Here is a 17,949-nt window from a genome sequence, read left to right on the forward strand (position 1 = left end):
TCGGCCAATCTGTGTCCACTTCTCTCCTGTAATATAAATTACAGGGCAATAAGCAAGTGACCCAGTTAGATAAGAGGCAGTTATCTGTCAATCCATTGAAGACTGTTTAGGGCCTCAATTGGGGTGATTGCGTAGGGATTTTAAACTGGTGTGGGAGTCATCCAGCTCACCTCAGCTGTATATAAGGCAGAAGGTTAAGCAAGCCCGAGTGAGATTTCAGCCAGAGTGAGGGTATTGAGAATTTGGAACTGAGTGGGAATTTGGTGCTGAGGAGAAAGGGGTGTTCATCATCGAGAGGAGTGGAGAGGCGGACAAAAGAGGGAGACTCGAGGACAAATGAGAAGTAGAAAGAAATTGAACCATGATGTCACAGCCAGTGGGTAAGTGATTGGCTGGTGGCTGGTAAGTAGTTTTTCTTTTCTTTTTTCTCCTTTTCTCCTGGCATTGTAGTTGTTGTAAGTTAACTTAAGGCTTAAGTCATGGCAGGAGATGCCAGGCCCGTGTCCTGCTCCTCTTGTGCGATGTGGGAATTCAGCGACCCTTGCGGTGTCCCTGGCTCCTTCACGTGCAAGAAGTGAAGGGGCGGCACTGTGGCACAGTCGTTAGCATTGCTGCCTCACAGCTCCAGGTTCCCGGGTTCAATTCTGGCCACGGGTTACTGTCTGTGCGGAGTCTGCACTTTCTCCCCGTGTCTGCGTGGGTTTCCTCCGGGTGCTCCGGTTTCCTCCCACAGTCCAAAGATGTGCAGGTTAGGTGGATTGGCCATGCTAAATTGCCCCTTAGTGTCCAAAGATTAGGTGACATTGCTGGGTTACGAGGATGAGGTGGAAGGGTGCTCTTTCAGGAGTGTAGACTTGATGGGCCGAATGGCCTCCTTCCGCACTGTAAATTCTATGATTCTATGATAAGTGTGGCCCATTGCAGCTCCTGTTAGACCGCTTGACGGCTCTGGAGCTGCGGATGGACTCACTTTGGAGCAGCCACGATGCTGAGGAAGTCGTGGATAGCCCGTTTTGCGAGTTGGTCACACCACAGATAAAGAATACTGAGGGAAATAGGGAATGGGTGACCACCAGACAGAGGAAGAGTAGGAAGGCAGTGCAGGTGTCCCCTGCGGTCATCTCCCTCCAAAACAGGTATACCGTTTTGGATACTGTTGGGGGAGATAGCTCACGAGGGCGAGGTTCATGGCACTGTGGCTGGCTCTGCTGCGCAGGAGGGCAGGAAAAAGAGTGGCAGACCTAAGTGATAGGGGACTCAATGGTTGGTAATGGTTGGACAGGCGTTTCTGCGGACGCAAACGATACTCCAGGATGGTATGTTGCCTCCCGCGTGCAAGGGACAATGATGTCTCAGAGTGGCTACAGGACATTTTGGAGGGGGAGGATGAACATTCAGCTGTCGTGGTGCATATAGGCACCAACGATATAGGTTAAAAAAACGTGATGAGGTCCTACACGCTCAATTTAGCAAGTTAGGAGCGAAACTAAAAAAAAGGACCTCAAAGGTAGTAATCTCAGGATTGCTACCAGTGTCACATGCGAGTCAGAGTAGGAATGTCAGTTTAGGTAGGATGAATGCGTGGCTTGAGAGATGGTGCAAGAGGGAGGGATTCAAATTCCTGGGGCATTGGAACCGGTTCTGGGGGAGGTGGGTCCAGTACAAACTGGAGAGTCTGCACTGGGCGGGACTGGAACCAATGTCCAAGGGGGAGTGTTTGCTAGTGCTGTTGGGGAGGGTTTAAACAAATGTGGCGGGGGATGGGAACTGATGTAGGATGTTGGAGGGAAGTAAAGTGGGGACAGAAACAAAAGGCAGTTCGGGGAAAGGTGACAGGCAGAGATCAAAATCCAAAAGGGCCACAGTACAAATGTGAGGTAATGCATTTTGGAAGGTCTAATGCAGGTAGGGAATATACAGTGAATGATAGAACCCTCAAGAGTATTGAAAGTCAAAGAGATCTAGGAGTACAGGTCCACAGGTCATTGAAAGGGGCAACACAGGTGGAGAAGGTAGTCAAGAAGGCATATGGCATGCTTGCCTTCATTGGCCGGGGCATTGAGTATAAGAATTGGCAAGTCATGTTGCAGCTGTATAGAACCTTAGTTAGGCCACACTTGGAGTATAGTGTTCAATTCTGGTCGCCACACTACCAGAAGGATGTGGAGGCTTTAGAGAGGGTGCAGAAGAGATTTACCAGAATGTTGCCTGGTATGGAGGGCATAAGCTATGAGGAGCGGTTGAATAAACTCGGTTTGTTCTCACTGGAACGAAGGAGGTTGAGGGGCGACCTGATAGAGGTATACAAAATTATGAGGGGCATAGACAGAGTGGATAGTCAGAGGCTTTTCCCCAGGGTAGAGGGGTCAATTACTAGGGGGCATAGGTTTAAGGTGAGAGGGGCAAGGTTTAGAGTAGATGTACGAGGCAAGTTTTTTACGCAGAGGGTAGTGGGTACCTGGAACTCGCTACCGGAGGAGGTAGTGGAAGCAGGGACGATAGGGACATTTAAGGGGCATCTTGACAAATATATGAATAGGATGGGAATAGAAGGATACGGACCCAGGAAGTGTAGAAGATTGTAGTTTAGTCGGGCAGTATGGTCGGCACGGGCTTGGAGGGCCGAAGGGCCTGGTCCTGTGCTGTACATTTCTTTGTTCTTTGTACAGAGTTCAGAGACTGTGGAGCACTCAGTGAATGGGTCCAGTAAGGCTAAGAGAAATAAAACACAGGGAGAGGGTACAGAACATGACCGGACAGATGGTCTGAGAAAGCAGGGCAGAGAGCAAGGGAAGTCTAGACTAAACTTCATTTATTTCAATGCAAGAGGCCTGGCAGGGAAGGTAGATGAACTCAGAGCATGGATGGGTACATGGGACTGGGATATTATAGCTATTACTGAAACATGGCTAAGGGAGGGGCAGGACGGGCAGCTCAATGTTCCAGGGTATAGATGCTATTGGAAAGATAAAAACAGGAGGTAAGAGAGGAGGGGGAGTTGCCTTTTTGATTAGGGAGAGTATCACGGCAGTATTGAAAGGGAAAATATCCAAGGGTTCAGCCACTGAGTCTCGAAGTGAAAAATAAGAAAGGAGAGATCACTTTGATAGGACTGTACTATAGGCCCCCAAATAGTCAGTGGGAAACTGAGGAGCAAATATATAGGGAGATTACAGATAGCTGCAAGAATAATAGGGTGATAATAATTGGGGATTTTAACTTTCCCAACATTGACTGGGTCAGCCATAGCATTAAGGGCTTGGATGGATAGAAATCTGTTGAGTGTATTCAGGAGGAATTTCTCATTCAGTATGTGGATGGCCCGACTAGAGAGGGGGCAAAACTTGACCTCCTCTTGGGGAATAAGGAAGGGCAGGTGACAGACGTGTTAGTGAGGGATTATTTTGGGGCCAGTGGCCATAATTCCATTAGTTTAATGATAGCTATGGAGAATGATGGGTCTGGACAAAAGTTAAAATTCTAAATTGGGGCAATTTTGATGGTGTTAGACAGGAACTTTCAAAAGTTGATTGAGGGAGTCTGTTGTCAGTCAAAGGGACGGCTGGTAAGTGGGACGCTTTCAAAAGTGTGTTCACCAGGGTTCAGGGTGAGCACATTCCTTTTAGAGTGTAGGGCAAGGTTGGTAGAAGTAGGGAATCCTGGATGACTCGGGATATTGAGGCCCTGGTCAAAAAGAAGAAGGAGGCATTTGACATACATTAGGCAGCTGGATCTATACTTGAAGAGTATAGAGGTTGTCGGAGTAGAGTTAAGAGAGAAATCAGGAGGGCAAAAAGGGGACATGAGATTGCTTTGGTAGATAAGGCAAAGGAAAATCCAAAGAGCTTCTACAAATACATAAATGGCAAAAGAGTAACTAGAGAGAGAGTAGGGCTTCTTAAGGATCTACAGAGGCATCTGTGTGCGGATCCACAAGAGATAGGTGAGATCCTAAATTAATATTTCTTATCAGTATTTACTGTTGAGAAAGGCATGGATGTTAGGGAACTTGGGGAATAAGTAGTGATGTCTTGAGAGGTGTACATATCACAGAGAAGGAGGTGCTGGAAGTCTTAAGTGCATCAAGGTAGATAAATCCCCGGGATCTGATGAAATGTATCCCAGGACGTTGTGGGAAGCTAGGGAGGAAATTGCAGGTTCCCTAGCAGCAATATTTGAATCGTCGACAGCCACAGGTGAGGCGCCTGAAGATTGGAAGGTAGCAAACGTTGTGCCTTTGTTTAAGAAGGGCTGCAGGGAAAAGTCAGGGAACTACAGACTGGTGAGCCTAACGTCTGTGGTGGATAAGGTATTAGAAGGTATTCTGAAAGCCAGGGGGCGGGATTCAATCAGCCCGGAGCCGGGCCGGAGAATCCCCGCGACCGCCGCGAATCGCGCCATGCCACCCCGATGCCGGCACGCGATTCTCCGCAGGGTGGAGAATTGGCACCGGCGTAGTTGGCGCGGCGCCGGTCGGGGGCCGCTCCATGCGGCCGGCCCGCCGATTCCCGGCCCGGGGTGGGCCGAGCGGCCGTCGAAACAACGTCAAGTCCCGCCGGCGCTGTCCACACCTGCTCTCAGCCGGCGGGAACTCGGCATGAAGGGTCGGGGAGCGGCCTGCGGGTGGGGAGGGGGTGGTTTCCGACCCCGGGGGAGGCCTCCGGTCTGGCCTGGCCCGTGATCGGGGCCCACTGATCGGCGGGCCGGCCTCTCTGGCTGGGGGCCTCCTTTCTTCTGCGCCGGCCCCTGTAGTCCTGCGCCATGTTGTGTCGGGGCCGGCGCGTTGAAGGGAGCCACTGCGCATGCGCAGATCCCACAGCCCCAGTTGATGCTGGGATCAGCAGCTGGAGCGACGTGAACCACTCCAATGCCGTGCTGGCCCCCTGTAGGGGCCAGAATTGCTGATCCTGAGGCCGTGTTGATGCCATCGAGAAACGCGACGGCGTTTCCGACGACGTCAACACTTACCCTCAGGATCACAGAATCTACAGGCACTTAGAGAGGCAAGGACTGATTAGGGACAGTCGACATGGCTTTGTGAGTGGAAAATCATGACTCACAAATTTGATAAAGTTTTTTGAAGGGGTAACCAAGAAGGTAGGTGAGGGCAGTGCAGTCGACGTTGTCTACATGGACTTTCAGCACGGCCTTTGACAAGGTATCATGGTAGTGTTGCATAAGGTTAAATCTCACGGGATCCAGCGTGAGGTAGAGAATTGGATAAAAAATTGGCTTGGCGATAGAAGACAAAGGGTGGTTGTAGAGGATTGTTTTTCAAACTGAAGGCCTGTGACCAGTGGTGCCTCAATGTCCACTGTTATTTGTTAGTTATTTTCATGAGAATTTCGGAGGCATGGTTAGTGAGTTTGCAGATGGACAGTGAAGAAAGTTATCTCGGATGGCAATGGGATCTTGGTCAATTGGTCCAGTGGGCCGATGAATGGCAGATGGAGTTTAATTTAGATAAATGTGAGGTGATGCATTTTGGAAGATCGAATCGGGGCAGGACTTATTCAGTTAATAGTAGGGTGTTGAGGAGAGTTATAGAACAAAGAGATCTTGGGATCCAGGTTCGTAGCTCCTTGAAAGTGGAGTCACAGGTGGACAGGGTGGTGAAGAAGGCATTCAGCATGCTTGGTTTCATCGGTCAGAACATTGAATAGAGGAGTTGGAACGTCTTGTTGAAGTTGTACAAGACATTAATTAGTAAGGCCATACTTGGAATGCTGTGTACAGTTCTGGTCACCCCTATTATAGGAAGGATATTGTTAAACTAGAAAGAGTGCAGAAGAGATTTACGAGGATGCTACCAGGACTTGATGGTCTGAGTTATAAGGAGAGGCTGGAGAGGCTGGGATTTTTCCCTGGAGCGTAGGAGGCTTAGGGGTGATCTTATGGATGTCTATAAAATAATGAGGTACATAGGTAAGATGGGTGGCATAGTAGCTCAGTGGTTAGCACTGTTGCTTCTCAGCTCCAGGATCCTAGGTTCGATTCCCGGCTTGGGTCGCTGCCTGTGCGGAGTCTGCGCGTTCTCCCCGAGTCTGCGTGGGTTTCCTCCGGGTGCTCCAGTTCCCTCCCCTAAGTCCCGAAAGATGTGCTGTCAGGTGAATTAGACATTCTGAACTCTCACTCCATGTACCCGAACAGGTGCTGTAATGTGGCGACGAGGGGATTTTCACAATAACTTCATTGCAGTGTTAATGTGAGCCTATTTGTGACAATAATTATTATTATGGTTTTAATGTGGTAACTGAAATACTGGCACAGATTGACTATTGCCAGAACAGTGCTGAACATGGTAGATAGGCAACATCTTTTCCCAAAGGTAGGAGAGTCTAAAACTAGGGCATAAGTTTAAGGTGACTGCTCTTAAACGTGATAATGATGCCATCGGAGGAGGGAGAGGCGGAGATAGTGGCAGCTATGGATGCGGAAAAGGCCTTTGACCGAGTAGAGTGGGAGTACCTCTGGGAGGTGCTGCGTAGGTTTGGCTTCGGGGGAGGGTTTATCAGCTGGGTTAAGCTCCTTTACAGAGCCCCGGTGGCGAGTGTAGTGACGAACCGGCGGAGTACTTTCGGCTGTACCGAGGAACGAGGCAGGGGTGCCCCCTGTCCCCACTGTTGTTTGCATTGGCGATCGAACCCTTGGCCATGTCATTAAGGGAGTCTAATAAATGGAGGGGGGTGGTCCAAGGGGGAGAAGAGCATCGGGTGTCGCTATATGCGGACGGCCTGTTGTTATACGTGGCGGATCCAATAGAGGGGATGGTGGAGGTCATGCAGACTCTAAGGGAGTTTGGGGAGTTTTCGGGCTATAAGCTCAATGTAGGGAAGAGTGAGCTCTTTGTATTACAGGCACGGGACCAAGAAAGAGGGATAGGGGACCTACCGCTGAGGAGGGCGGCGGGGTGTACATAAACTGAATCTGACGAGGTTGGTGGAGCAAATGGAGGAGGACTTCAAAAGATGGGACATGTTACCGCTCTCGCTGGCGGGTAGAGTGCAGTCGGTCAAAATGGTGGTCCTCCCGAGGTTTCTGTTTGTGTTTCAGTGCCTTCCCATTGTGATCACCAAGGCCTTTTTCAAGAGAGTAGGCAGGAGCATAATGGGGTTTGTGTGGGCGAATAGGACCCCGCGGGTAAGGAGAGGGTTCCTGGAACGAAGTAGGGACCGAGGAGGGTTGGCGCTGCCAAAACTAGGGAGCTATTACTGGGCAGCAAATGTGGCGATGATCCGCAAGTGGGTGATGGATGGAGAGGGGGCGGCATGGAAGAGGATGGAGATGGCGTCCTGTAAAGGAACGAGCCTGGGGGCGTTGGTGATGGCACCGCTGCCGCTCTCGCCGACAAGGTATACCACGAGCCCAGTGGTGGCGGCAACGCTAAGGGTCTGGGGTCAGTGGAGACGGCACAGGGGTGCAATGGGAGCCTCGGTGTTGTCCCCGATCAGGGGCAACCACCGGTTTGTCCCGGGGAGGATGGACGGGGGGGTTCCAGAGCTGGCATCGGGCGGGGATTAGAAGAATGGGGGACCTGTTCATCGACGGGACGTTTGCGAGCCTAGGGGCACTAGAGGAGAAGTTTGAGTTACCCCCGGGAAATGCCTTTAGATATATGCAGGTGATGGCTTTTGTGAGGCAACAGGTCGGGGAATTCCCGTTGCTCCCGGCACAAGAAATTCAAGACAGCGTGATCTCGGGTGTATGGGTCGGGGAGGGCAAGGTGTCGGCAATACACCAGGTGATGAAAGAAGAGGGGGAAGCACTGGTAGAAGAGTTGAAGAGCAAATGGGAGGAGGAGCTGGGGGAGGAGATCGAGGAAGGTCTGTGGGCTGATGCCCTAGGTAGGGTTAATTCCTCCTCCTCGTGTGCCAGGCTTAGCCTGATACAATTTAAGGTCGTTCACAGAGCTCACTTGACGGGGGCGAGGTTGAGCAGGTTCTTTGGGGTAGAGGACAGATGTGCAAGGTGCTCAGGGAGCCCGGCGAACCATGTCCATATGTTTTGGTCATGCCCGGCACTGGAGGGGTTCTGGAGAGGAGTGGCGGGAGCAATATCTCAGGTGGTGAAAGTCCGGGTCAAGCCAAGCTGGAGGCTAGCACTATTTGGAGTAGTGGACGAGCCGGGAGTGCAGGAGGCGAAAGAGGCCGGCATTCTGGCCTTTGCGTCCCTAGTAGCCCGGCGAAGGATCTTGCTAATGTGGAAGGAGGCGAAGCCCCCAGCCTGGAGGCCTGGATAAACGACATGGCTGGGTTCATAAAGTTGGAGAGGATTAAGTTTGCCTTGAGAGGGTCTGCGCAGGGGTTCTACAGGCGGTGGCAACCATTCCTAGACTGTCTCGCGGTGCGTTAGAGGAAGGTCGGTCAGCAGCAGCAGCAACCGGGGGGGGGGCGTTTTGGGAGGGGGGGAGGAATGGGGGATTGCTTGGGGGGGGGGGCGGTGGAAGAGCCAGTGCATAAAGCTATGTAAATATACCATTTTGCCATGTATATATCTTGCTCAGTGCGATTTAATGTTGTTTGGTTACAGGGGGGGGTTATTGTAGGTAAGGGAGAAAAATTGTGTTGTTAAAAAACTTTAATAAATATATTTTTAAAAAAATATAAGTTTAAGGTGATAAGGGAGATATACAGATATACAAAAGGGTCCCGAGGAGCAATTTTCCCATACAGAGGGGGTTAGTGTCTGGAATGAGCTGCCAGAGGCAGTAGTAGAGGCGGGTACAATCTTGTCTTTTAAAAAGCATTTAGATAGTTACATGGGTAAGGTGGGTATAGAGGGATATGAGTCAAATGCGGGCAATTGGGGCTAGCTTAGTGGTTTAAAAACTGGGCGGCATGGACACGTTGGGCTGAAGGCCTATTTCCATGTTGAAAACCTCTATGACTCCGTGAGTCTATATGAAGGTAGAGCAGATGTTCAAGGAATCCTTATGGAAATTATCCCCGAGTATTCTTGCATCTGTCTTCACTCCTTCACTCTTTACTGGAAGGCAAGCTGCTTTGCACAATGTGTGGATGGTCTGTAACTTTAAATTTAACTACGGATAGAACAAAGTAGGTCTGAATATTTCAAGGAAATATTATTCCGTTATTACTCATGAACCTCTTACAAGAATCTCAGCCAGCATTATGCTTGCTAGTATTGCTGTTTCATTTTTAGGCATTGCAGATGTTCACAGTGTGTGTGGTCATGTGCAATTTTTCCATAATATTTTCAGAAAAAGAACTTAATCATTGCTAGTGTGGCTTTAGATGGGAAGGAATGGTTCGTGACAGGAAGGCCAACTCGACCATGTCTCGATTGCGTTGAGCTCTGTTCTTAATAAATACGCAAATGCGCATTTTGAAAAGAGCCTAGCCCTACCAGAAATGAGAATGTTAACTCTGAGGCAATGGGTGAAAGGATCAAAACGGGGCAAATGAAAATTCAAACTCTTTAGTTGTTGAGCAGCTGCTCTACCGTATCACGTGAGGAGGCCCACCATTATCGGCAGTTCCCTCCCTCAGCACCTTTAATAGTCCTGGTTTGGTCATCAAATCTGCCCAGAGAAAGTGGAACAGGTTTGTGTTGTGCACCTAATTTGGTCCGAACTGGATGGGGGGCAAATCAAACGTCCCATCCCAACCCCAAGGTCATTCTCAGCAGGCACATTCGGGTGAAGTCAGAGCTGATGGAAAGGTCTGTCAGTTTGCACTGTTCTCTAAAACCGCTTCCACCCAGAAGGATAAGGGCAGCAGATGTTTGCAAGTTCTGCTCCAAGCCACACGCCACCCTGGTTTGGAAGTCTTTGACTGTTCCTTCACTGTGGCTGGGTCAGAATCCTGTAACTCCATCCCTAACAGCGCTGTGAATAGTCCTGCACCACAAGAAACGCAACACTTCACAAAGGCGGCTCACCACCACCTTCTCAAGGTCAATTGGGGTGGCGTAATAAGCAAAATACAAGAACAGAGGATGCTGGGGAAACTCAGCAGGCAGGTCTGGCAGCATCCATAAGGAGGGGAAACAGATTCAACATCTCGAGTCCTTCGGCTCTTCGTCAGAACTGAAGAAAAGGAGAATGCATTAGAGCTGCGAGAGATTGCAGCAAAAGTGACGGTTTAAGAACAAAAGACAGTGGCCTGGTGTGGGGGGTGGGGTGGGGGAGGCTGGTTCTGTTGAGGCAATACGCGTGTGGGATATTTTATGAAAAGGGTGTTTAAGATGGAGGAGAAATGAATTGAAATGAAAAATGAATGAAAATCGCTTATTGTCACGAGTAGGCTTCAATGAAGTTACTGTGAAAAGCCCCTAGTCGCCACATTCCGGCGCCTGTTCGGGGAGGCTGGTACGGTCACAATCTAACGTTGCTGAACTCAGCGTTGTGTTCCCAGGGCTGCGGCACGCCCGACCGGAAGATGAGACGCTGCTCCCCCAGCCTGCGCCGGGCTTCACTAAAGAGTTCCAGCAGAAGACTGTGAAGTGCCCAGTCAATAGATGAGATGCGTGCTGCCCCTCATGCTGGTGTCAACCTTCAATTGGAACATTGCAGCAGGTCAAGGTCAGGCTGGGAGCAAAGTGAAGAATAAAATGACAAACGTTGGAAGCTGGGAGTCATGCTTGCAGCATGAACAGAGGTGTTTTGCCAAGTGGTCACCCAGTCTGTGCTTAGAATCATAGAATCATAGACTTTACAGAGCAGAAAGAGGCCATTCGGCCCATCGAGTCTGCACCGGCTCTTGGAAAGAGCACCCTACTCAAGCCCACACCGCCATTCCGTAACCCAGCAACCCCACCTAACCGAAGGGCAATTTAGCATGGCCAATCCACCTAACCTGCACATCTTTGGACTATGGGAGGAAACCGGAGCACCCGGGGGAAACCCACGCAGACACGGGGAGAACGTGCAGACTCCGCACAGACAGTGACCCTAGCCGGGAATCGAACCTGGGACCCTGGAGCTGTGAAGCCACAGTGCTAACCACTGTGCTGCCGTGCTGCCCACAATGAATATGGCTCTCTCTACTGTAGCGGCAATGACATCATGAGCAGCGAACACAGTGCACTAAATTGAAGCAAGTGCAAATAAATGACTGTTGCACTTGGGAGAAGCGTTTGGGGCCTCGGGCAGTGAGAAGGGCAGAGGTAAAAGGATTGGTGTTGAATCTGTCTCACTTGCTTGGAAAGGCACCATGGGTAAGGGTTTAGGGGTGACTGAGGAGTGAAACAAGTTGTTGCTCAGAGAGCAATCCTGTAACCCTGTTTCTGCTGGTCCCAATGGAAACTGTTACTCCTCATTAGCTCGATCATAGCCCCTCATAATTTCGAACACCTCAGTGAAATCTCTCTTAACCCTCCGCTGTTTTAAGGAGAGCAGTCAGTTCAAGTGTTAAACGTGGGATTGCAGCAACGTTTTGAATGTCTTTTGTGAGCAACTTTTATGGCCATGAGGAAAGCACAGCTGGACTTAATTCCCTCTTCTTGGGCAGACTGTAAATACCAGTCAGAACGAACCACGCGTTGTTATTTCAAATTCGGTCTTGTAGCAACACCACTCTTAGGACGAGCTGCAGGGTCAGACACTTCAGCAATTCCCCATTGAAGTAGTTCTGTTATTTTTGGAAGCTTTTATCGATGACTTGAAAATACGTTTGATCACTCCAAGCCTGAATGCTTCATCCCCTTGTTCCTGCTGCGTGTCCCATGAGTGTTAGCGATGGTAAGACATTTGCAGCCGGTTGCATTTTATCCTAATTTTCAAAGCCATTTCTTCCAATAAACAGGAACAATCCTGCAGCTTCTTCGTCAGTTTAGGAATTATATTGGCTTTGTTCTGCGGAGCTCCAAGTTTCTCTTAAAGCACTAGCGGCCTTACCTTCAAACTGCGTTTTATAGATCATTTTTAGTTTGCTGCTGCCTGTGGGACAAGCAATGAAAACAAAACATGGAATAAATAGCTGGGAAAAGCACAATGGGCTGAAGGAAGAAGATCGGTGAATATTTCTGCCAAATACATCCGACCGCAAAACTGGCCTGTCCAAGAAAGGAAATTCCCCAAAACTCAGTCAGACGTTTTTCAGTCAATTCCGATTCTACATTTCCATTTTATTGTAGGATATTGGCCATCTGATCCATTGGTGCCCCTCTAGAACATAAGAACATAAGAACTAGGAACAGGAGTAGGCCATCTGGCCCCTCGAGCCTGCTCCGCCATTCAATGAGATCATGGCTGATCTTTGTGGACTCAGCTCCACTCTCCGGCCCGTACACCATATCCCCGAATCCCTTTCTTCTTTAGAAAGGTATCTATCGTTATCTTAAAAATGTTTAAAGAAGGAGCCTCCACTGCTTCACTGGGCAAGGAATTCCAGAGATTCACAACCCTTTGGGTGAAGAAGTTCCTCCTACACTCCATCCTAAATCTACGTCCCCTTATTTTGAGGCTATGCCCCCTAGTTCTGCTTTCCTCGACCAGTGGAAACAACCTGCCCGCATCTATCCTATCTATTCCCTTCATAATTGTATATGTTTCAATAAGATCCTCCCGCATCCTTCTAAACTTCAGTGAGTACAGTCCCAGTTTACTCAACCTCTCGTCATAATCTAATCCCCTCAACTCTGGGATCAACCTAGTGAATCTCCTCTGCACTCCCTCCAGTGCCAATATGTCCTTTCTCAGGTAAGGATACCACAACTGAACTCAATACTCCAGATGCTGCCTCACCAACACCCTATACAATTGCAGCATAACCTCCCTAGTCTTGAACTCCATCCCTCTAGCAATGAAAGACAAAACTCGATTAGCCTTCTTAATCACCTGTTGCACCTGCACACCAACTTTTTGCGACTCGTGCACCAGCACACACAGGTCCCTCTGCACAGCAGCATGTTTTAACATCTTACCGTTTAAATAATAACCCGTTCTGCTGTTATTCCTCCCAAAATGGATAGCCTCACACTTGGCAACATTGAATTCCATCTGCCAGACCCTAGCCCATTCACCTAACCTATCCAAATCCTTCTGCAGACTTCCGGTATCCTCTGCACTTTTTGCTTTACCACTCATCTGAGTGTCGTCTGCAAACTTTGACACATTGCACTTGGTCCCCAACTCCAAATCGTCTATGTAAATTGTGAACATCTGCGGGCCCAACACTGATCCTTGAGGGACCCCACTAGTTACAGGTTGCCAACCAGAGAAACACCCATTTATCCCCACTTTCTGCTTTCTGTTAGTTAACCAATCCTCTACCCATGCTACCACTCTACCCTCAATGCCATGCATCTTTAGTTTATGCAGCAACCTTTTGTGTGGCACCTTGTCAAAAGCTTTCTAGAAATCCAGATATACCACATCTATTGGCTCCCCATTATCTACTGCACTAGAGAGGCTGGAAATGCCGCACTGAGTAACTCTTGACTCCCCAAAGCCTGTCCACCATTTACAAGACCCAAAGATGTGCAGGTTAGGTGGACTGGCCATTCTAAATTGTCCCTTAGTGTCGGGCAGGTTGTTTCCACTGGTCGTGGAAAGCAGAACTAGGGGGCATAGCCTCAAAATAAGGGGAAGTAGATTTAGGACCGAGTTTAGGAGGAACATCTTCACCCAAAGGGTTGTGAATCTATGGAATTCCTTGCCCAATGAAGCAGTGGAGGCTCCTTCTTTAAACGTTTGTAAGAAAAAGATAGATACCTTTCTAAAGAATAAAGGGATTCGGGGATATGGTGTACGGGCCGGAGAGTGGAGCTGAGCCCACAAAGATCAGCCATGATCTCATTGAATGGCGGAGCAGGCTCGAGGGGCCAGATGGCCTACTCCTGATCCTAGTTCTTATGTTCTTATTAAGTTGAGGTGAGGTTACAGGTTTAGGGCGGGGGAGTGGGCCGAAGTAACGGTTCTCTTTCAGAGGGTCGTGTAGTCTCGATGGGCTGAATGGCCTCCTTCGGCACTGTAGGGATTCTAAGATTCTATGTCAGGAATGTGATGGAACATTCCCCACGTGCCTGGATGAATGCAGCTCCAACACTCAGGAAGGTCTGTACCACTCAGGTCAAAAGAAAACAGCTTGATTCACACCCCATCCACCACCTTCAACATTCACTTTTGTCCAACACCAACACCAAGTGGCAGCCGTGTGTACCATATACAAGATTCACTGCAGCAACTCACCGAGGCTCCTTCGACAGTACCTTCCAGACCGTGACCTCTACCACTTAGAAGGGTGAGGACGATGGTGCATGGAAACCACCTGCCACCACCTGCAACGTCCCCTCCAAGACACCACCTTGACTTGGAAATGTGTCGCCTTTTCTTCACTGGAACTGGGTTCAAATCCTTGAACTCCCTCCCTAACAGCGCTATGGATGTCACATGGAGTGCAGCGGTTCAGGAAAATGGCTCACCACCACATTCACAAGGGTATGAGCAACAAATACTGGCCTAGCCAGTGACATCCGCATCTATGAAAGAATTATTTTTTAAATGGTGTTCTAGATAGGATGTAAATGCCTTGGTTTCAGTTCCTAGCTCACTGTCTACACACAACTGAGCGAACACCCAATATCATAGTCCTTATTTTGCATCCTTTTGGGGGGCCGACTCTGGGTAAGAACATGAGACATAGAAGCAGGCGGAAGCCATTTTGCCCCTTGAGCCTGATCCACCATTCAACCAGATCATGGCTGAATTCTACATCAACCTCACTTGCTCATCCTAGCCCCAAATCCCTTGATTCCTGTAGTGAGCAAAAAATGATCAATCTCTGTCTTCGGTGTAGTCAGGCAACCGCTTTAAACGACCACGCAACCTCAAACAAACCGTTGTTTGCAGCAAAGTACCCAGCCTTCAGAACAGCGCCCAAGACACCACACAACCCTGCCATGGCAATCTCTGCAAGACGTGCCGGATCATCGACATGGGCACCACCATTACACGTGAGAACACCCCCCACCAGGTCCATGGTACCATGATACATACTCGTGCGACTCGGCCAACGTTGTCTACCTCATACGCTGCAGGAAAGGATGTCCCAAAGCGTGGTACATTGGCGAGACCATGCAGACACTGCGACAACGGATGAACGGACATCGTGCGACAATCGCCAGGCAGGAATGTTCCCTTCCAGTCGGGGAACACTTCAGCAGTCAAGGGCATTCAGCCTCTGATCTCCAGGTAAGCGTTCAACAAGGCGGCCTTCAGGATGCGTGACAACGCAGAATCGCCGAGCAGAAACCATATAACCAAGTTCCGCACACATGAGTACGGCCTCAACCGGGAACTTGGATTCATGTTGCATTACATTCACCACCCCACCATCTGGCCTGGGCTTGTGAAATCCTACCAACTGTCCTGGCTTGAGACAATTCACACCTCTTTAACCTGTGATTATCCCTCTCTCCAGTGGCTCCGTTTGGACCTGTAAAGACTTAATTATTGCAAAGACCCGCATTCAAAATATCACCTTGCATCTTTGACTTTGTCTATATATATGTTGCTGGAACCCACCTCTTCATTCACCTGAGGAAGGAGCAGTGCTCCGAAAGCTAGTGATTCGAAACAAACCTGTTGGACTTTAACCTCGTGTTGTAAGACCTCTCACTGTGCTCACCCTAGTCCAACGCCGGCATCACCACATCTTCGGTATAGTCAGTCACCGGGCATCCACAGCTCTCCAGGACAGGAGAATTCCAAATATTCCAAAGCCTCTGAGTGAAGAGATTTCTCCGCGTTCCATCCTGTCCAAAATGAGCAACTCCTTATTCTAACCCTGGTTCGAGCTTCTGTGGCCAGTTAATTCAGCCTCTCCACATCTATCTTACTCGAGGGTAATTAGGGATGGGCAATAAATGCAGACCTTGCCAGTCAGACTCAAACCCCGTGAATAAAAAACCCTGCCAGTCCTCCAGATCTTGTGTCTTTTGATGATACTGCCTCATCCTTCTAAACTCCAGAAGATATAGACTTATACTCATCCCCTCCTCATTGGACAGGCCTCTCACTATGAGGAATCAATCAGCCAACCAGAGAAGAGGCCAACTCCACCGACACATCACCTCACCTCAATGTTCAAACCCATCCTTAAACCTCAAGCGTGAAGGTGCACGGACCGCACTCTCGGCCTTTTCCAATTCCACCAGATTTCCGCCCACTTTTCCCTCAAATTGTTAGGTGCGGTCGGAGTGCCAAACACGGCTGGGAAGGCCAGCGGCACCAGGAAACTGCAGCGAGTCCAGCTCAGTTTGCAGCAGATGGGCAGGGCTGAGATTGGAGGGAAGAAATCATCGTCAGTTTCGACCATGGGAACTGCCGGCATGGTAGCATGGTGGTTAGCACAGTTGCTTCACAGCTCCAGGGTTCCAGTTTCGATTCCCGGCTTGGGTCACTGTCTGTGTGGAGTCTGCACGTTCTCCCCGTGCCTGCGTGGGTTTCCTCCAAAGATGTGCAGATTAGGTGGATTGGCCTTGATAAATTGCCTTTAGTGTCCAAAAGAAAGGTTGTGTGGGGTTACTGGGTTAAGGGTATAGGTTGGAAGTGTGGGCTTAAATGGGGTTATTAAATGGGGTCCATTAGCAGGGGAGACTAGGACCCGGGGCACAGCCTTAGAATAAAAGGGAGTCACTTTAGAACAGAAATTAGGAGAAATTTCTTCAGCCAGAGAGTGGTGGGTCTGTGGAGTGTCTTTAAGACAGAAGTTGATAAATTCTTGATTTCTCGAGGAATTAAGGGCTATGGAGAGAGAGCGGGTAAATGGAGTTGAAATCAGCCATGATTGAATGGTGGAGTGGACTCGATGGGCCGAATGGCCTTCCTTCCGCTCCTAGGTCTTATGGTCTTATGGGTGCTCTTTTGAAAAGGGCCGGCGCAGACTCGATGGGCCGAATTGCTTCCTTCTGCACTGTAAATTCTATGATGTTTAAGCTGTATTTGTTCACACTAGCCTGCTTGGACAAAGAGAAAAGGAGGTAGCCTCACGCGGGCATTATTACATCGCTTGTTTGTACCTTGGAGTGATAGGATGTGACTTTGCGCCTGTGACACCTGGACTGAGAGCTCAGAAGTTTGACAATGTTACCGTGACCTGTTGACAAGCGGAGGCCAACAGTCCAAAACTGGGAGAATAAAAGAAAGGAAAGAAAAAAACAAATTTAGAGTCCCTGATTTTAACTCACTCAAAACCCAATCAGAGATAAATTTGGGCTCAAAATCTTTCACCACAGCAGGATGTCCCAAAGTGTTTTCCAGCCCACACACTGGTTTATCACTGTAATGTTGCAAAGACAGTGCACAGCAAGCTCCCAGAAACAGCAGCGTGTTAATGGCCAAATCACCTAGGTATCCGTGGGTGTTGACTGACCCAAGGATACAAGGGATAACACCCCTGCTCTTCATCGAAGTATTGTCATGGGATTACTTTTATATCCAAGGAAGAAGGCAGACAAGACCTCCCTTTAACATCTAATCCAAACAGTAGCAACTCGGCTCTCCCAGTACAGCACTGAAGCATCCTAGCTCATCTCTGAAGGCATTGTAGATCCACACGTTCTATTAAATTGTTTTGTTTTAATAAGCTCCTTTGTAAGTTCTGTTGATACTGGATAATCCCTCTCCCAACGGCATTGTCCTCGGTTCATCGAAAGTAAGCAAAGGACGCAACAACTCTGTTAAGGGCTATCCATGAAAAGAAGCCATTATTTGTGCCACCGAATTAGCTGGGAGAAAGACAATGAAGTGGCCAGAATGAATCATAGAATAATGCAGCAACAGAAGCCTCTTTGAAAGAGCTATCAAATGAGTTCTACTTCCTTGCTCCTTCCCCAATGCCCTGCGAGTTTGGTTCATTTTCCCTTCAAGCATCCATTCCCATTTCTAAAGCTCTTGACACTGCTTCTACCAAGGGTTCAGCCGTCACCATCACAACAAGAATGTGAATCGTAATGGGCGGGTTTCTCGCTCCGATCACGCTGGAG

This window comes from Scyliorhinus torazame, chromosome 1, assembly GCF_047496885.1.
Source record: "Scyliorhinus torazame isolate Kashiwa2021f chromosome 1, sScyTor2.1, whole genome shotgun sequence".
NCBI lineage: Eukaryota > Metazoa > Chordata > Chondrichthyes > Carcharhiniformes > Scyliorhinidae > Scyliorhinus > Scyliorhinus torazame.